The following is a 25,925-nucleotide window of genomic DNA, read 5'->3' as shown; positions in this document are numbered from 1 at the left end:
AATTTCGAAGAACGGGTTCAGTGACAGATGCATCGAGAAGTGGTCGTCCTAGTGTTTTGTCTGAGGATATTTCCGATAAAATGCCCATGAGTTCGAACAAGTCAGTAAGAAAACTCACCCAGGAAATTGATGTTAGTGTCGGAACGGCCCACACAGCTGTAAGGAAAAAATTAAAACTTTTCCCATACAAAGTGACAGTCGTGCAAGAACTGAAAAATACTGATCATGGCAAGAGACTGCATTATTGTCAATGGTTCAAAAATTTCGTTCAACAGAATGGAAGGGATTTTCTTAATGAAACGTTTTTCACTGATGAGGCCTGGTTTCATTTATCCGGGTACATGAACTCGCAAAATTCTCGTATGTGGACTACTGTAAATCCATCGTGTATTCATGAGGAACCATTTCATTCTCTGAAAATAGGAGTTTGGATTGCAATTTCTACACGTCGGATTGTGGGTCCCATATTTTTCAACGAAACAATAAACGCACAACGATACGGCAGTGATATTCTATGCTCATTTATAGGAGAACTTGTGTTAAGTGAAATACTGAACGGTTATTTTCAACAAGATGGTGCAACCACGCATACAGGTCGCGTTTCAATGTCACTGCTTGCCGATGCTTTTGGTGATCGCATAATTACACAGGGACTTTGGCCTCCACGATCGCCTGACCTAACACCATCTGACTTTATCTTCTGGTGTGCAGCGAAAGCAACTGTCTATAAAAACCGTCCAAAATCCATCGATGAATTGGAAACTGCAATATCTACTTTCACTGCTTCTGTTATAGAAGAAATGTTACAGCTTGTGTTTGGAAACATGATTAGACGAATTGAATTGTGTATTCGACAACAGGGGCGACACTTTCAACATTTAATGTGAAAATTTGTAAGTAAAAATGAATATTCAATAAATTAATAACTTGTATTTAACTGAGTTTCATTTCGGTATATTCACATACGGCATGCGCGGCTAACAATCATACGGCACTGCGGAAAGACTTTCTGAACACGCCGTATATGCTACCATGGAACCAGCAGTCTTCAAGCATTGACACAGGAGGACAGTAAATTCCACAAGAACACATCTTCTTCCATGCCACAGCAAAAATAACAGAGTATTCCTTCCCGTGCTGCTCGCATCTCATAATGATGATGATACACATGAGTTACGAACGCAATAAAAGTTTAATAATTTTGTACGTGTTATGTGATGATCACCTCCACAAAGTTTCATAAATATCGGACTAATATTTCGTGGGGTAACACTTTGCATTCCGTTTGTGTATGTAAACATAAAACCATGTACTCTCTGGTATGACTATATGCTTACATACAAAATAGAGTACTGCCATCCACTATTTGGTAAAGTGATAATTGAAGTCACAGCCAAGTTGCCAGGACAATACAAACAGATTTCTGTTCTGTTTGTCTGCTTTCAGTATTCTGCACTGACTGCACCCCCGTATCAGTTTAATAAGCCACGGCTGCAAAATACTAACACTAATTCTTTACAGACGAGTGGAAAAACTGGTATAAGCCGACCTCGGGGAAGATCAGTTTGGATTCCGTAGAAATGTTGAAACACGTGAGGCAATACTGACCCTACGACTTATCTTAGAAAATAGATTAAAGAAAGGCAAATCCACGTTTCTAGGATTTGTAGACTTAGAGAAAGCTTTTGACAATGTTGACTGGAATACCCTCTTTCAAAACCTGAAGGTGGCAGGAGTAAAAGACAGGGAGCGAAAGGCTATTTACAATTTGTACAGAAACCAGATGGCAGTTGTAAGACTCGAGGGGCGTGAAAGGGAGGCAGTGGTTGGGAGGGAGTGAGACAGGGTTGTTGCCTATCCCCGATGTTATTCAAGCTGTATATTGAGCAAGCAGTAAAGGAAACAAAAGAAAAATTCGGAGTAGGTATTAAAATCCATGGAGAAGAAATAAAAACTTTAAGGTTTGCCGATGACATTGTAATTCTGTCAGAGACAGCAAAGGACTTGGAAGAGCAGTTGAACGGAATGGGCAGTGTCTTGAAAGGAGGATATAAGATGAACATCAACAAAAGCAAAACGAGGATCATGGAATGTAATCGGGTTAACTCGGGTGATGCTGAGGGAATTAGATTAGGGAATGAGACACTTAAAGTAGTAAAGGAGTTTTGCTAGTTTAGGAGCAAAATAACTGATGATGGTCGAATTAGAGAGGATATAAAATGTAGACTGGCAATGGCAAGGAAAGCATTTCAGAAGAAGAGAAATTTGTTAACATCGAGTATAGATTTAAGTGTCAGGAAGTCGTTTCTGAAAGTATTTGTTTGGAGTGTAGCCACGTATGGAAGTGAAACGTGGACGATAAATAGTTTAGACAAGAAGAGAACAGAAGCTTTCGAAATGTGGTGCTACAGAAGGATGCTGAATATTAGATGGGTAGATCACATAACTAATGAGGTATTGAATAGAATTTGGGAGAAGAGAAATTTGTGGCACAACTTAACCAGAAGAAGGGATCGGTTGGTAGGACATATTCTGGGCATCAAGGGATCACCAATTTAGTATTGGAGGGCAGCGTGGAGGGTAAAAATCGTAGAGGGAGACAAGAGATGAATACACTAAACAAATTCAGAAGGATGTAGGTGGCAGTAGGTACAGGGAGGTGAAGAAACTTGCACAGGATAGAGTAGCATGGAGAGCTGCATCAAACCAGTCTCTGGACTGAAGACCACAACAACAACAACCACGATCGTTGTATGCTCTGACACTGGACCAGTCGACTTCCCATTCTGGAGCGTACGATAATGATGGCTCTTCCCCTTGAGTAGGTACCGCCTGGTATTTGTTTTTTCTTTATTTAAAAAAAAGTATTTCAACGATCCTGAAAGCATATGTCGTCCGCTAATCATCACACACTTTTCTAACACGATATACCACTTTTCATCCAACATGACGACAGCAAGAGCATGAAACGCTATTTTCTTAAGTGCGTGAAGTGCCACGTGTGGGAATGAGATTTGTGTTCCACTTGCACCGTCGGAGGTTCGGTAAACAGCGACAGCTGAAGAACTGGGACAGCGATTATCGGCCAAGTCAAACAAGCTGCCTGTCCACTTATTGACACTCGGGAGTGACGGATCAACGAACGGTGTCTCTTAGGAAAACACGAGTTGTTCGCAACGGTAAGACTGCTCACTGACGAAGCTGATGTACACAGAAAAGTCTCGTCGTCGGGCTACTATAAGAAACTGCAAAAAGACTGGGACAAAATTTCCACTTGCCGTACCGAATGGCATATCTCGTTAAATTCGGAAAAAATGCAAGACAATGCCCATGATAAAGAGAGAGAACCCGGCAGCGTCCGATTACAAGAATAGTGGAGAACATTTTCAGTGTAGCACATCCCATGACTGTTTAGCAGTGATATTATGAAGCGATATGGGATGGGACGACTACGTAAAATCAGCATAAGGGACGTAGTTGGAAGACCTACAAGAGGAGGCCACGATGTTTGGAACGCGGATTTACTGCAAACTTCGTACAATCGTAGTACTCCATTAGGACAACAAAATGTGTAAGCAGTAGCGCGTACTTCTCAAGCGTTATTGAGAAAATCGCAAGGTATTTTCGGTCGTCCAATATATACCTGTGCGTGGCCATTTTTATTATAAACCGGCGGCAGGCGACTGGCTAGCGTTCAAGCCCCGTCATCATTGGGTGGGTGGATCGAGTCCCGTTCGTCAGTTTTTTTTATTTTCAACAATCATTTTCTTTACTATTTATATTACAATTGATATAATGTGAAAAATACGTGTAATCGGATGAACTTTTGTTAAATTTACAATGTTATTTGGCAGTCTACAAACTTTTATTATCACAAATAATATGAGTTACTATCGACTAGTAAACGACGAAACGCACAAAGTGATACTGAAAATGTATGCTTGTCCGTGTCTTCAAAATAGTTCGTATTAAATAGAAAGAGAACGAGAAACTGCTTCTCGTGAAGACGCTATTAAAATACAGTCGATACTGCATGACCAATTAGAGGCGCCGATATTTAAGGAAATGCTGCGTTATGTATGGTTTGCTTCCAAATTATCGTCTGAAAGAGAGGTTATTGAAAATGTTAACGAGGTTCGTTTCCCCACGGAAAACCTCAAAAGACCTTGCGTACGCGGAAACATGGCATTTATTCAGTGCAGCTGGTGCCATTTACCTTCATGTTTTCCATGTTCTTACGAAAAATACCATCCTACAACTTGTACTCGTAATGTCGAAAGCGACGATTAATTGTACATCTTCAGAAAGCCGTCTGTCCCGCTCATAAACTTGGAGGTAACAAGTCGCTACGGGCTCCTTCCAGGTATGAGGGAAACTCAAATCACGGACAAGCATACATTTTCAGTATCACTTTATGCGTTTCGTCGCTTACTAGTCGATAGTTATGAATATTATATTATTTGTGATAAGAAAAATTTGTAGACTGCCAAATAACACTGTAAATTTAATAAAAGTTCATCCGATTACACGTATTTTTTCCCATTATATCAGTTGTAATATAAATAGTACAGAAAATGACTGTGTTGAAAAAAAAAAAACTGACGAACGGGACTCGATCCATCGATTATGGGACTTTAACGCTACCCAATCGGCTGCCGCCGCTTCATGGTAAAAGTGGCCACGCCCAAGTATATATTTGACGACCGAAATTATCTTCTCTATAACGCTTGAGAAGTACGCGCTACTGCTTACACATTTTGTTGTTCTAATGGAGTACTACGAGTGTGTGAAGTTTGCAGTAAATCCGCGTTCCAAACGTCGTGGCCTCCCCTTGTTAGAGTCGCTGGAACAGTTTTTTCAATAATGCAACACATCTGTAAGAGAAAATGCGTCCATTTCCAGAGTAGTGTTCCAATGTTCTGCGTCCACGTCTATACACCAAGAGCCACCTTGCGGTGTGTGGTGGAGGGTACTTTCACTGTCACTTTCCTTTTTCTGTTCCACTCACGAACGGTTCGCAGGAAGAACGGTTGCTGGTAAGCCTACGTGTGGGCTCCAGCTCTATAATTTTATCTTCATGGTCTTTTCGCGAGATATACGTATGACGAAGCAATACATTGGCTGCCTTCTAGAAACGTACGCTCTCGTAATTTTAACAGTAAACCGTACCGCCATGCAGAACGCCTCTTTTACAGTGCCTGACACTGGAGTTGGCTGAACATCTCTGACGCTTTCGCACTTACTAAATGTATCTATAACGAAACGTGCTGCTCTTCGTTGGATCTTCTCAATTTCCTCTATCATCCCTGTATAGTAGGGTTCCTAGACAGAAGTGACACTCAAATATTGGTCGAATGAGGTTCTTGTAAGCTGTTTCCTTTGTCGATGGATTACATTTCCTAAGGACTCTGCCGGCCGAAGTGGCCGTGCGGTTAAAGGAGCTGCAGTCTGGAACCGCAAGACCGCTACGGTCGCAGGTTCGAATCCTGCCTCGGGCATGGATGTTTGTGATGTCCTTAGGTTAGTTAGGTTTAACTAGTTCTAAGTTCTAGGGGACTAATGACCTCAGCAGTTGAGTCCCATAGTGCTCAGAGCCATTTGAACCATTTGAACCTAAGGACTCTCCCAATGAATCTCAGTTTGGCATCTGTGTTACTCGTGATTAGTTTTATGTGACCGTTCCACCTTAAATCGCTCCGTACGCATACTCCTAGATATTTTATAGAAGCATTTGATTCCAGCGACTGTGCTACAATCGTGTAACCATACAATAATGAGTATTTCTACCTATTTGCGCGCATTACATTGCAACTGTTTATGTTGAGGGTTAATTGTCACTCCCTGCACCAAGAATCGATCGCTCTGCATATCTTCCTGCATTTCGATGCAATTTTTTTTAGCATTAGCATCAGCATCATCCGCATAGAACTTCCTACGTTTTCCACTAGGTCATTTACATACACTGACGGAAAAGAAATCACAGCACCAAGAAGAAGTTGTGTAACATAAACGAAAGTTGGTAGGCGTCTTTCTACATCCGAAAGATGTCTGTTCAGATTTCGTGCTGGTGGCATAAGAGTGTCGCTAGTAGCGCCACTATCAGGATGCAAATCAGGTTTGCTTTAAACACACACAGTAACGGTCGTGAGCGTTAATTAGCTTTGAGATCGGACGTGGTGAGTTGACGTTAGTCACCTATGCCTTTAAGGCTACAAAGACGCAGTTATCAACACCTCACTGAGTCTGAACGTCGTCGTGTAATAGGGCTACGAGAAGGTGGATGTTCCTTCTGCAATAGTGCAGGAATGTAGTCATTGTACGTGATTGCTGGCAGCGGTGGTCTCGAGAATATACGGTCGTGAGAAGAACGGGCTCCGGACAGCCACGTGGCACAGCCGAGAGGGAAGTCTTTCGCATTCGGCGTACGTCTCTGGCGCGTCGCACTGCATCTACAGCTGCAGTCTGAGCAGCAGTTGGTACCACACTGACACAACGAACTGTTGTAATCGGTTATTTCAAGGACAGCTTCAAGTCAGACGCCTAGTCGCGCGCATTCCACTGATGAGGCCCCCACAACCGCACAAGTGGTCGACTGTGAAGAGCGGACAAATTGAATAGCTGGCCGGCGGCCATTAGAGTGGTAAACTGACGCGCGGAGTTCGAATGTTTATACATCACTTTTGGTTATAAAATGCCTTCCCTCGAGTTAGGTCACAAACATAATGCCTCATTTAAATACGTTACTACAATATACTTCCTAATTTATGAACAAACAGCAACTAGTCACTGTTTAAGAATTTATCTTACGTACTACATGGAATCTGCCGTAGCTAAAAGTTATGTACTGGACCCCTAGCAGTTTTCGTAGTTCATTTACGATAGATGTACGCAAAATGCATCAAAATATTCTAAGATTTGCCCACTATATTAATAGATATTTTCTGACTCTACCCTGCTTTAGATTTTATGACGAGAAGTGCGTTATATATGGCATAGTGCTTTGGCAACTCACGACCAAATTATCAAGTTTCAACCTAATCTAGACCATGAAAACACTACCGATCAGCCAGCTTTCTTCAAAATGATCAGAACATATAAAATGGTATTCTGTCGGTCGGAAATCTTGCCTTCTGACAGCGTGTAACCATTTTTGTAACAGCTGTGGTTTTGAGAAAGGAAACCTGCAAATAGATGCACAGACATTATGCTAATACCGTGTTACAAAATCATTTATTAAGTAAGTGCACTGACATACAAAACAACTTAAAATATTCACATATCTGTGAAATGTAATATTCGTTCCTTTCTCGAATTTATTTGTACAATTAATCGCTGCACAACTCTTCACCATTGTACTTCTTTTGATTGGAACGCACAGACAGTAGAATTACGAGTAACAAATACTGTATGTACGCCCCAACAAATATACAACGTTGAATCAGGGTCTTCATGAACAACAATACTACACAACACATCAGACTACAACCACTATAATGGCGTCCAGCCGAAGGTTCAAATTATCCCGCGACTGCAGCGCCATCAGGGAGTCTAGTTATTTTTTACAAGGTCTTTGCCACTGATACACAGCAGTACAGATATCACACGACAGTCTCCGATAGCCGGCTTTCGCCTTCCGTAAGTTGTGTCCATATGAAGGTGGAGAGTCGGAGATCCTTTCGTCGGAAATAGAAATAACTAATAACTGTAGAGGTGTTTTGTACATTAATGACCCTAGTTAATGCCAAGTTCTTATGAAGACTAACCATTTTCGTGCTATCGTAATACCAGTCATCAGTGTTAATAATCACTGCCATCAGTTAAAGTCATTATTTAGAGTATTCCATTTAACTTTTTGTAGTGGTGCATGTGGTTTTGTGGACAACAAAAAAACAAATCGCCATCTACTGGAACATATGTAAGTGAACACAATTGTTTTGCATCGTATATAAATACATACAAGCGCTTTAACGCCTTTTTTTAATGAAACAAGTGATAAAGTGGCACTAAATACTCAAATATTCTTGTGCAGTGTGGGAGCAGACAACATGCAGTTGCTCGAAATATCTATGTAATAAAAATGTTAGCCATCTGAAGATGGGCACGGTAGTCTGGAACCGGTTATGGTACTAAAATAAGATATTTAAAAAGTATTTGTGGCCGGTTGCGTCATTAGCCAACTAAATTCGACTTGAGAAACAAATTCGAAAAGTTGTCTTTTCCAGGAATTGAAACCTTCTCAACTCTGCGTGGTGCAACGCAACGCCACGTGCATCCACAGATCTACGAATCCAGCGATTGATATTGCGTGACTGCACGATAATGTGACAACCTGCGGAGATGATAACTGACAACTTTGAGTCCCATGTTGTTACAAGTCGATTCTACCAGCCAGTTTGGGGGTGATGTTTGAAGATTTTTCACGTTCATCTAGTCGGGTACAGGTACTTTACATAATCAAGCCAAAAAATGTAGTTTTCAAAACATATTTTGTTCGCTTTTAATTGTGTCAGTCAACATAAGAAAACTCTGAAAGCATGAAAATTATTAAATAAATTTATTAATGTGAGCACATGTTTTTGTAAGCAAAGAAAGTGAAGTAGATGACATCAAATGTAACACGCTTTTCTCAAAGTTTATATAGCCGGCCGAAGTGGCCGTGCGGTTAAAGGTGCTGCAGTCTGGAACCGCAAGACCGCTACGGTCGCAGGTTCGAATCCTGCCTTGGGCATGGATGTTTGTGATGTCCTTAGGTTAGTTAGGTTTAACTAGTTCTAAGTTCTAGGGGACTAATAACCTCAGCAGTTGAGTCCCATAGTGCTCAGAGCCATTTTTTGAACCAAAGTTTACAGCCTGTTCCTCCAGTCCGGCGGATATTAACGTTGAGAATTATTTTTCATACCCAATTGGATTTTCTGAATATTCTGACATTCTTCTGTTTTGGATTTCTAATTTCCGTTTCATCTATATTCTGCGTTATAAATAAATTGTTTCGCTCAAAGAAAGGCAAATAAAAGTAGCCCAGAGAACAGAGTTCCAGGGCAGAAAGTGACACAGCAGAGGGAAGGGAATACAGAGCTAACCTGGCTATAGTGGGTGTTGAAAGTGAGCACCATTGATCTCTTGGCACTTTTGGGCGCTGGTCAGCAAGATGCTGAAGGTCGATCGAAGTTGGATTGCTAGAATTGCTGCAGTCTCATCCGAAATGTTCTGCTGCAGTTTTTGAAGACGATGAACACAATGCGATACACCTTAGACTTGAGGGCTCCCCACACAAAGCAATCGCACACTGACGTATCAGGTAGCATGCGTGCCCAACTAGGGCCGCGACCAGACTGGCCTCTGCTGACAACTCTGTCGGGCGTGACGATTGCGCAAATGTGCTCCAAGATCCAGCCGACTCTATGGGGAGTTGCTCCATCCTGCTGGAGGTAACTGAAGGTCTTTTCCTCCTCCGAGGTGTGGTTCTATGCATATATTCACGTTCAATCGTATCCACCCGTCCGGGCCACTTTCATTTGCCCCGGTCTTGTAAATAGGTTCCACCTTAATTTCATCTCTTAGGATGCACTGGATTTAGTGATACGACGACGAAATTTTTGATCATTCACTCAAGAAGGTGGTATCCATATTTATATTAATAACACAAAAACATGTACTTCGCACATGCAACTGAATATGCTTACCGTTTCGATATCAAAGTAATCCCTCTGAAATACTAACTGGATTTCTATCTACCGTTTGAGGTACGGCAAGCTTTGTATATTTCTTGTCAAATTTAGTTCGTGGCGCACAACACATTTTCAAATTCACCGAACCAGTTATAGAAAAACTACAATTACAGAATTTCTGGCCTCTTGGAAAAATATTTGCGGATGCCCGTAGATATAGTTGTAGACTTCACAATAATGTTACCTTGTGAAATTCTGTTACCATTTCACTGTTTTGTGCAGGTCGACAAATTCGTTTTTGGATGTTAGTTTTGTATAAAGACGGTGAAAAGTTTGTATTTGCGTACAGCGATGGGCGCAGAGTTAACTGCCGAAATTAAATGAGAATGATTCTGGCTGGAAACCCTGACAGGCCAAACAAAAATGTGAGACAGATGAATGTTTTGTTTTTGGAGTCATGCATATCTGGCGTTCATGTTGAATCGGGAAAAACAAGAAACAAGAAGATGGAAGAACGACAGTAACCAGACATACAGTTTTCAGGTCGTAGAGAAGTTGTTTTCTACAATGGAGTAATATGGAAGTGAGCGCGTGTGATTAATGCACAGAAATGTGCACTGGTAGTAAAGTTTTGAGGCCAACGGCCTTGCCGCAGTGGTAACACCGGTTCCCGTCAGATCACCGAAGTTAAGCGCTGTCGGGTTGGGCTGGTACTTGGATGGGTGACCATCCGATCTGCTGAGCGCTGTTGGCAAACTGAGGAGCTATTTGATTGAGAAGCATCGGCTCCGGTCTCGGAAACTGACATACGACCGGGAGAGCGGTGTGCTGACCACATGCCCCTTCATATCCGCATCCGGTGACGGCTGTGGCCTGAGGATGACATAGCGGTCGGTCAGTACCGTTGGGCCTTCATGGCCTGTTCGGGAAGAGTTTAGTTTTAGTTTAGTTTAATAAGGTTTTAAACCGCACTAAAATATTGATATTGAACCGAATTTTTTTTTTTTTTTTTTTTTTTTTTTTTTTTTTTTTTTTTTTTTTTGCATTAATGGCAGCTACCTATTGTAAGATCAGAAGGTATAATTAAATATCAATGCTTTTTTGTTGCTACAAACGTTGCGAAATCGAACAATGGGAGGAGGCGCACAAGAGTTCTGGAAACCAATTTGTTAAGTGGGTTAAATAACTGCATTTACTACATGAGTTTAGCTGTGTTTCTGCTCCGAGACTTTTAACATTTGCAGTTCATTTTTTCGTGTGTGCTCTTCAGTGACTGGAATCCTGGATGATTTCTGAAGTAGTTTAAATAAATCGACTAGATCACTCTTCGCTATCTTTTGTCCCGTGCTGCAGACACTGCAGAGCATCTTCAAGGATTTCGCATCTCAGAGGCAGCAATCATAAGGGGTAAGACCAACTATACTTTGCTATGAAACGTCTACGACGGGTTATTGTACTAAGTGACAGTTCACGTCCCTCCAATTAAATTTTAAATGTGTCGTAAGTAACAGTGAAAGTTACCTTCAATTTTAACAGTCTGTAATGTGACCATTTCGTACGGGACACCGAGCAATGTGAATAGCGACGTTTCTCATATTCGGTTACGTATGAAACAATCGATTATTGATAGTTAAAAACAGAATGACAGAGATGAGTAACCGAAATGTAAACTTAACATTCGAATTTGTTAGAAAAGGTTGTATTGATTTTAAGAGACCATACACAGTAATGCGCCAGAAGTGCGCGCAAGGTTACAGATAAAAGAGATTACTGAATACTGCACGATCATTAAAACTTCTTGCAAATTAGTTGCAAATGATTTTATTTCTGTCTAATGTTGATAGACGTGAATTCATAGGGTTAAGAGGAATTTATGATACTAGATGTCGGCTGCTGTGATTTCATTTCGTGGTGCTTTCATGGAATTTAATTTCTTTATAGCGTTATTAGATGTCAGTTTTTCATTAGTTGCGAGAGAAATTATTTCTTTAATTACTGCAGCGCTTGAAAAACAAAACACTGTCGCTTTTGTTTTGCCAGTAATTCTAAAGGACCCACTGCATCCTTCGATTTGTCGGCCACCCCAGCAAACTGCACATGTGTAGACTTGTTGGGTTGACCAACAGACCTATTTTGTTTATCGGGCTGTCCGATGGGAGTGATCACTCGATAGCCAATCCCCTTGCCGTTTACAGCTTGTAACACCCCCGATTAAATTCCTTCATTGGGTTTTGTGTAATTTATCGTAGCCGCCAAACAGTTAATTATTATGATTATATGACCGTGTGCTTAATGGAAGAAAGGCTATCGGTTTTTCTGCTGGTTTCGGGGGTATTTCAACCGAGTGCGGCTGTTCTGAGATTGAGTAGTGGAAATGATAGAAAGTTTGTCTATTATTAAGGACCACAAAGGTTGAGATGTACAAACTGATATATATATTTCCCACTAGCACACAAATGCTGAGACAGTTGCTACCTTCGCCTTACACGTCTAATCACAGTTATATCTTTTTATTGGTTGTTGATTTTCAGTACTTCGTCACACGCAATGCTGATGGTTAACATTCACAACAATCCTCACTGCAATCCATGGTTGTTGCTGGCCGACGCGAAACACGTAATTCGGCACTTGTCACTTTCTGTTTCATATCACTCGCGAATCGGTATTAGTGAGGGTCAACCCCACGACGATCAGAGGGACGTGCTCACTCGTCATACTCCGGTGAATTTTACCGTTTACAACTCACTCGACCACCATTCTTGCCCGTCTTTCCTGCACTACTTCTCGCTCGACACACTCCATTACTACTCTGCTCACTCAATACTAGTCTCACTGCCTTCTGCAGTGCTCGACAATCGATTCCTGTCTGCTATCGACCTAGGCGTCGGATACTAGCATCTATGTTCGTAAGGGATCACGGATCCCTTACAAGCTGTAGTGCCTATCACCCGTCAGAAGTTCGTCTTCCGTCACTGCGCGCGGGAAAAACACTAACATGACGGAGTGCGAGTCGGACGAAACTCTGATGACAGAATTTCTGGAGAAGTTTAAAGGTTTCAATGTTTGTCGTGCGAGGAATGCAGCAATAGAGATGAAAGAAATGAAGTACTTGTTTTACAGTTGAACTGTTAAAAAATCAATCCAACTAAGCTATTCGCTATGAAGACCAAATTACTGGACTGAAAAGCTTTTTACGATTGTAGCAGTTGTTAAATGCTTCATTTCTTGTGTATTTGTATCTGTATCTACACTGGTGTCCAAAATTAAACCGAGAAACGGAAATTTTGCAACATTGTGTTTATTTTGCCGTATAATAGTATAAACAGGTGATAGTAAATTAGAAACAATGTAAATAATATAGAACGTAAAAAAATGCAACATGCATTACAGTAGGTAAAAATGTTCTTCGTTTTTTTCCAACTTTACGGATTTGCACATTCCGACAACTGGTTAATGTGCTCAGTATGGGGTGTGACCACCTCTGGCAGTAATGCAGGCCTGTCGAAGATAGGGCATGCTGTGAATGGTGTCACAAATCTCATGTTGAGGCAATAACGCCCATTCTCCCTGCAGAGTTGCTCGCAAGTATTGGAGAATGGTTGATGGATGCTGACGTGATGCAACCCATCTTCCTAGCACATCCCTTAGATGCTCTGTGGGATTCAAATCGGGAGAGCGAGCAAGCCACACCATGTGTGCAACATCTTCCGTTTCCAAGAAAACCACCCATGCTCTAGAAGGTCAAGCATTATCGTCCATCAATAGGAAGTCGAAGCGCCGCAACAACCGAACATATGTTTCCAAGATCTCGTCACGATACGTGACAGCAGTTAAACCTTGCCGATTCACCCGTACAATTTCATGAGGAGGTGTTCGAGCGTTCAACATAATCCTTGCCCACGCCTTTAGGGATTCTCCTCGATATCGATTGCTCCCCACAATGTTTGTGTCCTGAAATCGTGTTCCAAGTTTCCTCCACATGCGAATCCGTCGAGAATTACTCTTCAGACCAAATCGGGACTCATGTATGAAAAGGATATTGGACCACAGTTCGACCGTCCAGGTGGCAAGTTGAGGATTCCTCTCTAAATGTTCCCTTCTGTGAAGACGCCTCACACGTGTCTGACAATAAAGGCCACTCTGCCGAAGCCTTCTGTATACCATTTGCCTAGATACTACACGTCCAGTGGATGCTACGAGGTCAGATGCCAGTTGCCGTTCAGTACTAAGGCGGTAACGTCATGCTCTTACAGCGAAATAAAGGTCCTCTCTTTCGTATTTATGTGGTCGGCCCTGCCCGGTCTTCGGGATAAAGTTTCGGCCTCAATAAATTGTTGCCACATTCGAAAAACAACAGAACGATTCACGTTAATCCGTCAGGCCACGTCAGTTGGCGACTGTGCTGGTTCCATTCTTCCCACGGCCCTCCACCACAGAGCGTCTGGTACGCGTCTTCTCTGTGGAATACTGCACCATCTGTAACTGTGTACATTGCGATTGTGGTTGTGGGTCTACCGGGCAAACATTAACCCCCTTGATAGGTGCCCTGACATCATCGTTGGCGTAGTTGTCCGTTGAAAAATGGTTCAAATGGCTCTGAGCACCATGGGACTTAACTTCTGAGGTCATCAGTCCCCTAGAACTTAGAATTACTTAAACCTAACTAAGGACACCACACACATCCATGCCCGAAGCAGGATTCGAACCTGCGACCGTAGCGGTCGCACGGTTCCAGACTGTAGCGCCTAGAACCGCTCGGCCACAGCGGCCGGCGGTTGTCCGTTGACCGGAATTCCATATTCCGTTCAGAACACGACCGTACGGACATCTGTAGACAATACGCGTGCTTATATCGTGAATTAGACACAGGACGGGGAAATGGCTGTTTGTTGCTTTAATTTTGGACACCAGTGTTTTATATGACGTATGCAACAGCCATTTTCAGTCGTTTCACTTCTGCTATGAAATGAGTTTCTTAGAACGCGCGCACGCGTGTGTGTGTGTGTGTGTGTGTGTTTGTGTAAGGGGGGAGGTCTTTAATATTTCGTCGATTTATCAGCCTTTTTTCATAACAGCAAACTTTTTTAACTGCTGCTGTTTTATGTGTTTTACCCTACAACTGTAAAGCATATTTCACGACACTCGATTAATTTTCTTTTCGCTAAACAGGTAAAGTTCTTGAGATAGCCGTTTTTAATTACTACTGACCCATACGTATATTCGTAACTGCGTAACGTAGTCTACACTTGAGCTAGGGCTATATAGCTAAAAGTGTATTTTGCGATACTTTGCTTCACTTTCTTTACGATAAATATGTTTTCTTTTTATACCTTCATACTGTGCGTCGTGATGTCCGTTACAGCTATAGCGCCTCTTTTTACGATGCTCGATTCACTTTATTACCGATAACTGTTTCTTTTATTTATCTGTGATTGAGTATCGCAGTTGTAAGTCGAAATTTCTTTTCCCTGTGCATTAAATACTCGTATCAATCCTGACTGTTCTAGTTAAGTTTGAAAATATGACAAGGATTTGACCCCATAGCTGCAATGTTGTTTATGCCGTCTACTTCACTGGCCAAAGCCAAACACTAATGGAATTCCCACTGTACCTGATATGTCAACTTACCTTTAGTTCAATGATATGTCTTGATTGAACTGTCGAGACCTTTCGAAATCCTACATTAATACTTTGTGCTTTATTTGTTGAAGACTGACCAGCTGTAAACTTGTTTTGAGGGAGACAAGAAAGGAGAAAGAAATGTGGTCTAACACCCAGAACCCACAACTGGTTTCCAACTTTCAACCGGCATGAACGACTCTAATCATCGATAGTACACCATACTCGCTATTAAACAAAAACTACCGCCGTCTGTCACTAGAGCCAAGTATCCTGCAGTTTGCATATCATTCACAGCCATGCTTACAGAAAGAAACACCAATTCGGCAATCGTCACAGCAATTGGCCCATTAATGACAGAAGGTCGGCCGCGGTGGTCTCGCGGTTCTAGGCGCGCAGTCCGGAACCGTGCGACTGCTACGGTCGCAGGTTCGAATCCTGCCTCGGGCATGGCTGTGTGTGATGTCCTTAGGTTAGTTAGGTTTAAGTAGTTCTAAGTTCTAGGGGACTGATGACCACAGCAGTTGAGTCCCATAGTGCTCAGAGCCATTTGAACCATTTGAATGACAGAAAATACTTCCTTAAGCGTACAAAAAGTAAAATATATGCTTATTTCTTTTCGTAACTTCTGCCTACGCCATTATTTCCTTGCCCTTTCCTTTTAAAAGAATTTATTTCACTTGATTAGTCCTCTCTCACCGCTAGTAGTTTTTTGTATCCCTTTTTCTTCCCCTTTTTCTTCCCCTTTTTCTGCCTTCATGTTTACTGCAACCATTTTATCTCATTATTATTCCGTCATTTGTCTAAATCAAATTTAAATTTAAAGGAATTTGTTAAAGCTGACTGAGTAGATGTTAAACAGAAGGATCTTACAGGCCTTGTTACTCAAGATAGTAAATGTCTAAGAAAGTAAAACAAGTTATTAATTCTTTTTGAGCAAGCCGGCACGGTAGCTCAGCGTGTTCGGTCAGAGGGTTAACAGCCCTCCGTAATAACAAAACTGAGCTAATCGATCAACAACGAACTTAAACGGATGTCTTACGACGTCCGCCCCGAACAGATGCAACGAACAACAGTGAACAAAATGAGATTAAAAAAAAAAAAAAAAAAAAAGTGGTCAGCGCGACAGACTGTCAATCCTAAGGGCCCGGGTTCGATTCCCGGCTGGGTCGGAGATTTTCTCCGCTCAGGAATTGGGTGTTGTGTTGTCCTAATCATCATCATTTCACCCCCATCGACGCGCGAGTCGCCGGAGTGGCGTCAAATCGAAAAACTTGCACCAGGCGAGCGGTCTACCCGACGGGAGGCGCTAGTCACACGGCATTTACATTTTTTTCATTGCATTCATATGAACACAGAAGCTACCGAAATAATCTAAAAGTACCTATTTCATGTTTTACAATCTACACTCCTGGAAATTGAAATAAGAACACCCTGAATTCATTGTCCCAGGAAGGGGAAACTTTATTGACACATTCCTGGGGTCAGATACATCACATGATCACACTGACAGAACCACAGGCACATAGACACAGGCAACAGAGCATGCACAATGTCGGCACTAGTACAGTGTATATCCACCTTTCGCAGCAATGCAGGCTGCTATTCTCCCATGGAGACGATCGTAGAGATGCTGGATGTAGTCCTGTGGAACGGCTTGCCATGCCATTTCCACCTGGCGCCTCAGTTGGACCAGCGTTCGTGCTGGACGTGCAGACCGCGTGAGACGACGCTTCATCCAGTCCCAAACATGCTCAATGGGGGACAGATCCGGAGATCTTGCTGGCCAGGGTAGTTGACTTACACCTTCTAGAGCACGTTGGGTGGCACGGGATACATGCGGACGTGCATTGTCCTGTTGGAACAGCAAGTTCCCTTGCCGGTCTAGGAATGGTAGAACGATGGGTTCGATGACGGTTTGGATGTACCGTGCACTATTCAGTGTCCCCTCGACGATCACCAGTGGTGTATGGCCAGTGTAGGAGATCGCTCCCCACACCATGATGCCGGGTGTTGGCCCTGTGTGCCTCGGTCGTATGCAGTCCTGATTGTGGCGCTCACCTGCACGGCGCCAAACACGCATACGACCATCATTGGCACCAAGGCAGAAGCGACTCTCATCGCTGAAGACGACACGTCTCCATTCGTCCCTCCATTCACGCCTGTCGCGACACCACTGGAGGCGGGCTGCACGATGTTGGGGCGTGAGCGGAAGACGGCCTAACGGTGTGCGGGACCGTAGCCCAGCTTCATGGAGACGGTTGCGAATGGTCCTCGCCGATACCCCAGGAGCAACAGTGTCCCTAATTTGCTGGGAAGTGGCGTTGCGGTCCCCTACGGCACTGCGTAGGATCCTACGGTCTTGGCGTGCATCCGTGCGTCGCTGCGGTCCGGTCCCAGGTCGACGGGCACGTGCACCTTCCGCCGACCACTGGCGACAACATCGATGTACTGTGGAGACCTCACGCCCCACGTGTTGAGCAATTCGGCGGTACGTCCACCCGGCCTCCCGCATGCCCACTACACGCCCTTGCTCAAAGTCCGTCAACTGCACATACGGTTCACGTCCACGCTGTCGCGGCATGCTACCAGTGTTAAAAGACTGCGATGGAGCTCCGTATGCCACGGCAAACTGGCTGACACTGACGGCGGCGGTGCACAAATGCTGCGCAGCTAGCGCCATTCGACGGCCAACACCGCGGTTCCTGGTGTGTCCGCTGTGCCGTGCGTGTGATCATTGCTTGTACAGCCCTCTCGCAGTGTCCGGAGCAAGTATGGTGGGTCTGACACACCGGTGTCAATGTGTTCTTTTTTCCATTTCCAGGAGTGTATACTATAAGCTTAACACAGTTGCTTTTGTGAGAAAACAGGACGTGGATGTTGTTGCTGTTATGATGCTGAGCTGCACTTTGTTGACTGCAGGACGAGTACGCTTTTTTTGCGTCATTTACTAAGTTATGCTAATTATTTTACATTCTTCCGTATTTCAGAGGTTTTACGTCAGATTTAAGAGTTCCAAGCTTCATTTTCACGTATTTCTTGGAGAATTAATGTATTACATTGCAGATTTGCATCACAGCACTACAGAAAATTGTACTTATAATATTATGATACAAACTGCGGAGACAAAAAATGTTCAAATGTGTGTGAAATCTTATGGTACTTAACTGCTAAGGTCATCAGTCCCTAAGCTTACACACTACTTAACCTAAATTATCCTAAGGACAAACACACACACCCATGCCCGAGGGAGGTTCAAATGGCTCTGAGCACTATGGGACTTAACATCTATGGTCATCAGTCCCCTAGAACTTAGAACTACTTAAACCTAACTAACCTAAGGACATCACACAACACCCAGCCATCACGAGGCAGAGAAAAATCCCGAGGGAGGACTCGAACCTCTTCCGTGACCAAACGCACGGTCCACGACTGCAGCGCCCTAGACCGTTCGGCTAATCCCGCGAGGCCTGCGGAGACAATGTTAAATAATTATTACAGCATACTAAGTGGTGCCAAAATATCGTCATGTATCCAATCAACAATATACAGATCACAGCAACAAAGGGCGTCACGTTTTCAATCTCCTCCCTGCCTCAATACTCCATTTTCTCAAAGAAGTGGCTGCGATAGGATTATGTTATATCCGATTTCTAAACTGACAGATAGTTAAATATAGATCTTTATCCAGCGAATATTGCATATGCATGCAGTGAAATCGCCTGATGATGAGTTCAACCAGCTCTAAAGGCGTGGCAGTGCATTATATTAACAATAAATAACAAATGTGCTTGGTAGCAGAACAAAAAAAATAAAGTACTGAATTTTCTTGTTGAACAGCTCGCGGGGTGTTTTCTGAGTAACACGGTTGGCTTTCCGCAATCTTTCCGCGACGGCAGTACGCGTCGTGTTCTAGATGCAAGTTTTTGTTGTCATTGCCGGCCGTGGTGGACGAGGGGTTCTAGGTGCTTCAGTCCGGAACCGCGCGACTGCTACGGTCGCAGGTTCGAATCCTGCCTAGGGCATGGGTGTGTGTGATGTCCTTAGGTTAGTTAGGTTTAAGTAGTTCTACGTTCTAGGGCACTGATGACCTCAGATGTTAAGTCCCATAGTGCTCAGAGCCATTTGAATTTTTTTGTTGTCAGTAACTGAGGACCAAAATTATCGACTCCGCTGATAAATTCTATGTTTATACATTAGGTTTCAGCTTAACTGTTTTGAGAAATAAGAGACCAAATTGGGATAGAAATAATAAAAAAATGAATGTTTTTGATGAGCTTCGTGGTTCATACCTTTCGCCACCATATGTGAGCGGTCAAAGCGTGAGAACCCGCCGTACGGGAGAAACAGTTTCACCCCCTGATACTGCCAGGAAATTTTCCTGTGCGGTAGGACTGAGAAATGGTGCACTGAGCCTCGGGCGAATTGAAGAGCTACACTTGAATGAGAAGTAGCTGCTCCAAAATTTGGGAAACTGCAACGTCCGGGAGAGTGGTGTGCTGACGTCAAGGCTTGTCATACCGCATCCAAACGACGTCCGCCATATGGCAGAGGATGTCATGACAGCCAGTCTGCGTCGCGCGCTCTACTGGGTCTGATCGCGAAGCTACTTTTTCTCAGAGCCCCATCCACTTATTCAGCTGAGCAGAGCTGTGACGGACTGTATTGGAAGAAACCGTTAAGAGTGGCCTGTTACTTAAGCATCCAGAATACGAGATCTCCATTAGCAGAGCAGGCTGCCAGGTGCCTGTTTACGTGTAATGGACACAAAAAACAAGCCACCTTGAAAGCTGCACGCTCCATACTCCTTCCTCCTTACATTCATTGCTCTTTCAGGTTCCTCTAACAGAACGAGAGACTAGGCCAGCGAGATAACCAGTCGAACAGAGGCAGACCCAGTTACATTATGAGCGCGAGATCTGAGCATTCCCAGCACGCATGGAGACTTTCGTGTTCTCCGTCCTCCACCCAGACAAGGCACAGAACCCTCTAAGATGTTTATAATTGGTAAAAATACGAGGGTCATTCCATCATTAATGCCCCACAATTTTTTTCTCAGAACATGTTTATTCTTAAAATTTAGAATTTGGTGACAAAATGATAAATAAATTGTCCAAGGACACCAGATTTAAAGTGTGCCACTTAAACAACACATATTCAAGGATATTTGGATAACGCAGAGCAGCGGATGGTAAAGGTGTAATGTTAATAATGGAACACACTTGCCACTGCAAAGGATACTTCCACTGCTTAGATGTATTACTGAAAAGATTCACACACGTGATGTATGATGATTAAGACTAACTTCCTTTCGTCTTCCTTAAACGTGAAGGCTAAAATGCATGTATAATTGTTTATGTAAATAATCGTGCTAAACTCAACATCTGCTCCAATGTGAAGAGATGCGGACTGAACAGGCTCAACCCACACATTGAGGAAATATTAGACACAGCACAAGCAGGGTTCAGAAAAGGTAAATCAACAATCGACCAAATATTCACACTGAGACAAATATTAGAGCACAATCATGATACCTTCTGCCTGTTTATAGAGTTCAACAAAGCATATGACAGCGTAGTAAGAGAGGAAATGTGGAGGATAAAGGCAGAGTATGGTATACCTGAGTAGCTGATAAATCTAACTAAGATGTGTGTGATGGTATCAAAGTGTAGAGTGAAAGTACAGGGGGAGTTCTCAGCGTATGAAATAAAAAAAAAGGAGTGAGACAGGGAGATATTATACCACCAACTCTGTTCAATTTGGCGTCAACAACACACTGAGGAGAGTAATATGTGAAAATACAGGAGTCACCATAGGAAAAAAGATAAATGTCCTGGCTTTTGCGGATGATATTGTGCTGATAGGAAAGAACATGTAAGAACTGGAGAAAATGGGGACTGTGCTAATGGAAGAAGCTAAGAAAGAAGGTCTAACTATAAATGAAAGTAAAACAAAGTTCATTGTAGTAGAAGAAGAGCTTATGTAGTACCAAACCATCTAAAAATCGGAAATCTAACAATACAGAAGACAGACACATTCACGTACGTCGGTGTCAACATCAACCAACAAAACCGTATAGAACAAGACATAGTAACAAAATTCAAGCTGTGGGAAGATGTCTAGGAGCTATGCACAGCATCATAAGATCGAAGTTTCTATCTGTGTAGGCAAAAATAAGAATATATCACACCACCATCAAGCCAATAGTGTGCTAAGCAAGTGAGACATGGACCCTGACAAAGAAAACAGAGAAAAAACTCATCACTTTTGAAAATAAAGTACTGAGAAAAATATATGGACCAGTGAAAGAAAATGAACAGTGGAGTTGCGAGTGTGAAAAGTAACAGACAGATTGTACGAACATGTGAGGAGGAGAGGGGAGAACACGGTAATAAAGGCTGTAATGGCTTTAGAAGCTGAATGAAAGAGACCACTGGGACGGCCGAGAATAAGATGGAAGGATAATACCGTGGGAGACATGCAGATACTGGATCTGGGAGACGAAGATGCGGATGATAGGAAAGTGTGGAAGGCTGGACTGAGTGAGCCCAAGGACCGGCTGCAGTTTGTGGGGCCAGTATAAGTAAGTAAGTAATATTGCCTTACAGTGCAACTGTAATCACAGGTTCTGCTGCATTAAAAGGTGAATGTAAGAAACATTGCCTCTGTGACAATTTAAGCCAAAAACAACGTATGTCAGCATATTTTTTGTGGTTTAAGAGGACTGTTTTAAACTTTCAATGTCAAAAACTTCAACAAACTGTTTCTTTCCTACAAGCAAATGTATGAGAATTTTGCCAGCTTTCAATGTAGCGCAGTATCAAATACAGACAGTTTCTTGCCTCTTCTGAATATTGCGTGCCTCAGCGATACAGATGGCCGTACCGTAGGTGCAACCACAACGGAGGGGTATCTGTTGAGAGGCCAGACAAACATGTGGTTCCTGAAGAGGGGCAGCAGCCTTTTCAGTAGTTGCAGGGGCAACAGTCTGGATGATTGACTGATCTGGCCTTGTAACATTAACCAAAACGGCCTTGCTGTGCTGGTACTGCGAACGGCTGAAAGCAAGGGGAAACTACAGCCGTAATTTTTCCCGAGGACATGCAGCTTTACTGTATGATTAAATGATGATGGCGTCCTCTTGGGTAAAATATTCCGGAGATAAAATAGTCCCCCATTCGGATCTCCGGGCGGGGACTACTCAAGAGAACGTCGTTATCAGGAGAAAGAAAACTGGCGTTCTACGGATCGGAGCGTGGAATGTCAGATCCCTTAATCGGGCATGTAGGTTAGAAAATTTAAAAAGGGAAATGGATAGGTTAAAGTTAGTTATAGTGGGAATTAGTGAAGTTCGGTGGCAGGAGGAACAAGACTTTTGGTCAGGTGATTACAGGGTTATAAATACAAAATAGGGGTAATGCAGGAGCAGGTTTAATAATGAATAAAAAAATAGGAGTGCGGGTTAGCTACTACAAACAGCATAGTGAACGCATTATTGTGGCCAAGATGGACACAAAGCCCATGCCTACTACAGTAGTATAAGTTTATATGCCAACTAGCTCTGCAGATGATGAAGAAATTGATGAAATGTATGACGAGATAAAAGAAATTATTCAGGTAGTGAGGGGAGACGAAAATTTAATAGTCATGGGTGACTGGAATTCGTCAGTAGGAAAAGGGAGAGAAGGAAACATAGTAGGAGAATATGGATTGGGGGGGAGAAATGAAAGAGGAAGCCGTCTTGTAGAATTTTGCACAGAGCATAACTTAATCATAGCTAACACTTGGTTCAAGAATCATAAAAGAAGGTTGTATACCTGGAAGAATCCTGGAGATACTAAAAGGTATCAGATAGATTATATAATGGTAAGACAGAGATTTAGGAACCAGGTTTTAAATTGTAAGACATTTCCAGGGGCAGATGTGGATTCTGACCACAATCTATTGGTTATACTGCAGATTGAAACTGAAGAAACTGCAAAAAGGTGGGAATTTAAGGAGATGGGACCTGGATAAACTGAAAGAACCAGAGGTTGTAGAGAGTTTCAGGGAGAGCATAAGGGGACAATTGACAGGAATGGGGGAAAGAAATACAGTAGAAGAAGAATGGGTAGCTCTGAGGGATGAAGTAGTGAAGGCAGCAGAGGATCAAGTAGGTAAAAAGACGAGGGCTAATAGAAATCCTTGGGTGACAGAAGAAATATTGAATTTAATTGATGAAAGGCTAAGCAGGGATGGCTAGAGGACAAATGTAAGGATGTAGAGGCTTGTCTCACTAGGGGTAAGATAGATAATGCCTACAGGAAAATTAAAGAGACCTTTGGAGAGAAGAGAACCACTTGTATGAATATCAAGAGCTCAGATGGCAACCCAGTTCTAAGCAAAGAAGAGAAGGCAGAAAGGTGGAAGGAGTATATAGAGGGTCTATACTAGGGCGATGTACTTGAGGACAATATTATGGAAATGGAAGAGGATGTAGATGAAGATGAAATGGGAGATACGATACTGCGTGAAGAGTTTGACAGAGCACTGAAAGACCTGAGTCGAAACAAGGCCCCGGGAGTAGACAACATTCCATTAGAACTACTGATGGCCTTGGGAGAGCCAGTCATGACAAAACTCTACCATCTGGTGAGCAAGATGTATGAGACAGGCGAAATACCCACAGACTTCAAGAAGAATATAATAATTCCAATCCCAAAGAAAGCAGGTGTTGACAGATGTGAAAATTACCGAACTATCAGTTTAATAAGTCACAGCTGCAAAATACTAACGCGAATTCTTTACAGACGAATGGAAAAACTGGTAGAAGCGGACCTCGGGGAAGATCAGTTTGGATTCCGTAGAAATGTTGGAACACGTGAGGCAATACTAACCTTACGACTTATCTTAGAAGAAAGATTAAGGAAAGGCAAACCTACGTTTCTAGCATTTGTAGACTTAGAGAAAGCTTTTGACAACGTTAACTGGAATACTCTCTTTCAAATTCTGAAGGTGGCAGGGGTAAAATACAGGGAGCGAAAGGCTATTTACAATTTGTACAGAAACCAGGTGGCAGTTATAAGAGTCGAGGGGCATGAAAGGGAAGCAGTGGTTGGGAAAGGATTGAGACAGGGTTGTAGCCTCCCCCGATGTTATTCAATCTGTGTATTGAGCAAGCAGTAAAGGAAACAAAAGAAAAATTCGGAGTAGGTATTAAAATTCATGGAGAAGAAGTAAAAACTTTGAGGTTCGCTGATGACATTGTAATTCTGTCAGAGACAGCAAAGGACTTGGAAGAGCAGTCGAACGAAATGGACAGTGTCTTGAAAGGAGGATATAAGATGAACATCAACAAAAGCAAAACGAGGATAATGGAATGTAGTCAAATTAAATCGGGTGATGCTGCGGGGATTAGATTAGGAAATGAGACACTTAAAGTAGTAAAGGAGTTTTGCTATTTAGGGAGTAAAATAACTGATGATGGTCGAAGTAGAGAGGATATAAAATGTAGACTGGCAATGGCAAGGAAATCGTTTCTGAAGAAGAGAAATTTGTTAACATCGAGTATAGATTTAAGTGTCAGGAAGTCGTTTCTGAAAGTATTTGTATGGACTGTAGCCATGTATGGAAGTGAAACATGGACGATAATCAGTTTGGACAAGAAGAGAATAGAAGCTTTCGAAATGTGGTGCTACAGAAGAATGCTGAAGATAAGGTGGGTAGATCACATAACTAATGAGGAGGTATTGAATAGGATTGGGGAGAAGAGAAGTTTGTGGCACAACTTGACTAGAAGAAGGGATCGGTTGGTAGGACATGTTTTGAGGCATCAAGGGATCACAAATTTAGCATTGGAGGGCAGCGTGGAGGGTAAAAATCGTAGAGGGAGACCAAGAGATCAATACACTAAGCAGATTCAGAAGGATGTAGGTTGCAGTAGGTACTGGGAGATGAAGAAGCTTGCACAGGATAGAGTAGCATGGAGAGCTGCATCAAACCAGTCTCAGGACTGAAGACCGCAACAACAACAACTGAATATTTCATTTTTTTACGTTGGTTGTTTTTTTGCCAGAAACCATCCAATTGCAAGTTGCCTATCCAACAGTCTCAGGGACAACAAAATTTTGATTTCCAATGTTTCGTATAATTATTGATCAAGTTTAAAATGTTGTAATAATTTAATCAATAAGAAATGGAATCTTACATTAAAACTACAGTTAGAAAGTGTGTATATCTCTTGAAGCAGTGTAACTCATGGCACGCAAATTACCCCGACTTCGTTCATTCAGTATTTGAGAATGAGACCACTTAGCTACTTCCAACAAACTTTAGATTTAGAAACTTATTCCCAATTACATGCTTAAAAATTTACACATTTAACACATTAACTCTTTTGCAGAGAAATCAGATATCTGGAGCTGTTTTATACATGGGAGTTTGATTCTTTAAATAATCTGGGGTTTACTGGTAATGTAGCTAGACAACATACAAATACTCTTCAAAATACACTTGCAACTTAAAGTTCACGACAGGCTACAGTTGTGTTGCGGGCAGTGTACCTGAGCATGGCTCTGGAATGCCTGAAGCAATTTCATACGCGTATACACTGACTGACAATAAAAAAAGCCGAAAGCCGTGCCGCAGTGGTAACACCAG

At 42.5% G+C, this 25,925-nt stretch overlaps 1 protein-coding gene and 1 pseudogene across 1 annotated transcript in view; one reads left to right on the top strand and one right to left on the bottom strand.

Annotated features, from left to right (window-relative positions):
• LOC126195553 (UNC93-like protein MFSD11) overlaps window positions 1-25,925 on the bottom strand; it is a 207,976-nt gene that overhangs the window by 126,434 nt on the left and 55,617 nt on the right. The gene's annotated exons all lie outside the window — the stretch shown is intronic.
• Window positions 10,305-10,422, top strand: LOC126195913 (5S ribosomal RNA; annotated as a pseudogene).

Source organism: Schistocerca nitens, chromosome 7 (genome assembly GCF_023898315.1).
Source record: "Schistocerca nitens isolate TAMUIC-IGC-003100 chromosome 7, iqSchNite1.1, whole genome shotgun sequence".
NCBI classification, from domain to species: Eukaryota; Metazoa; Arthropoda; class Insecta; order Orthoptera; family Acrididae; genus Schistocerca; species Schistocerca nitens.
The sequence above is the reverse complement of the archived record's forward strand: the minus strand, read 5'-3'. Positions and strand labels throughout refer to the sequence as shown.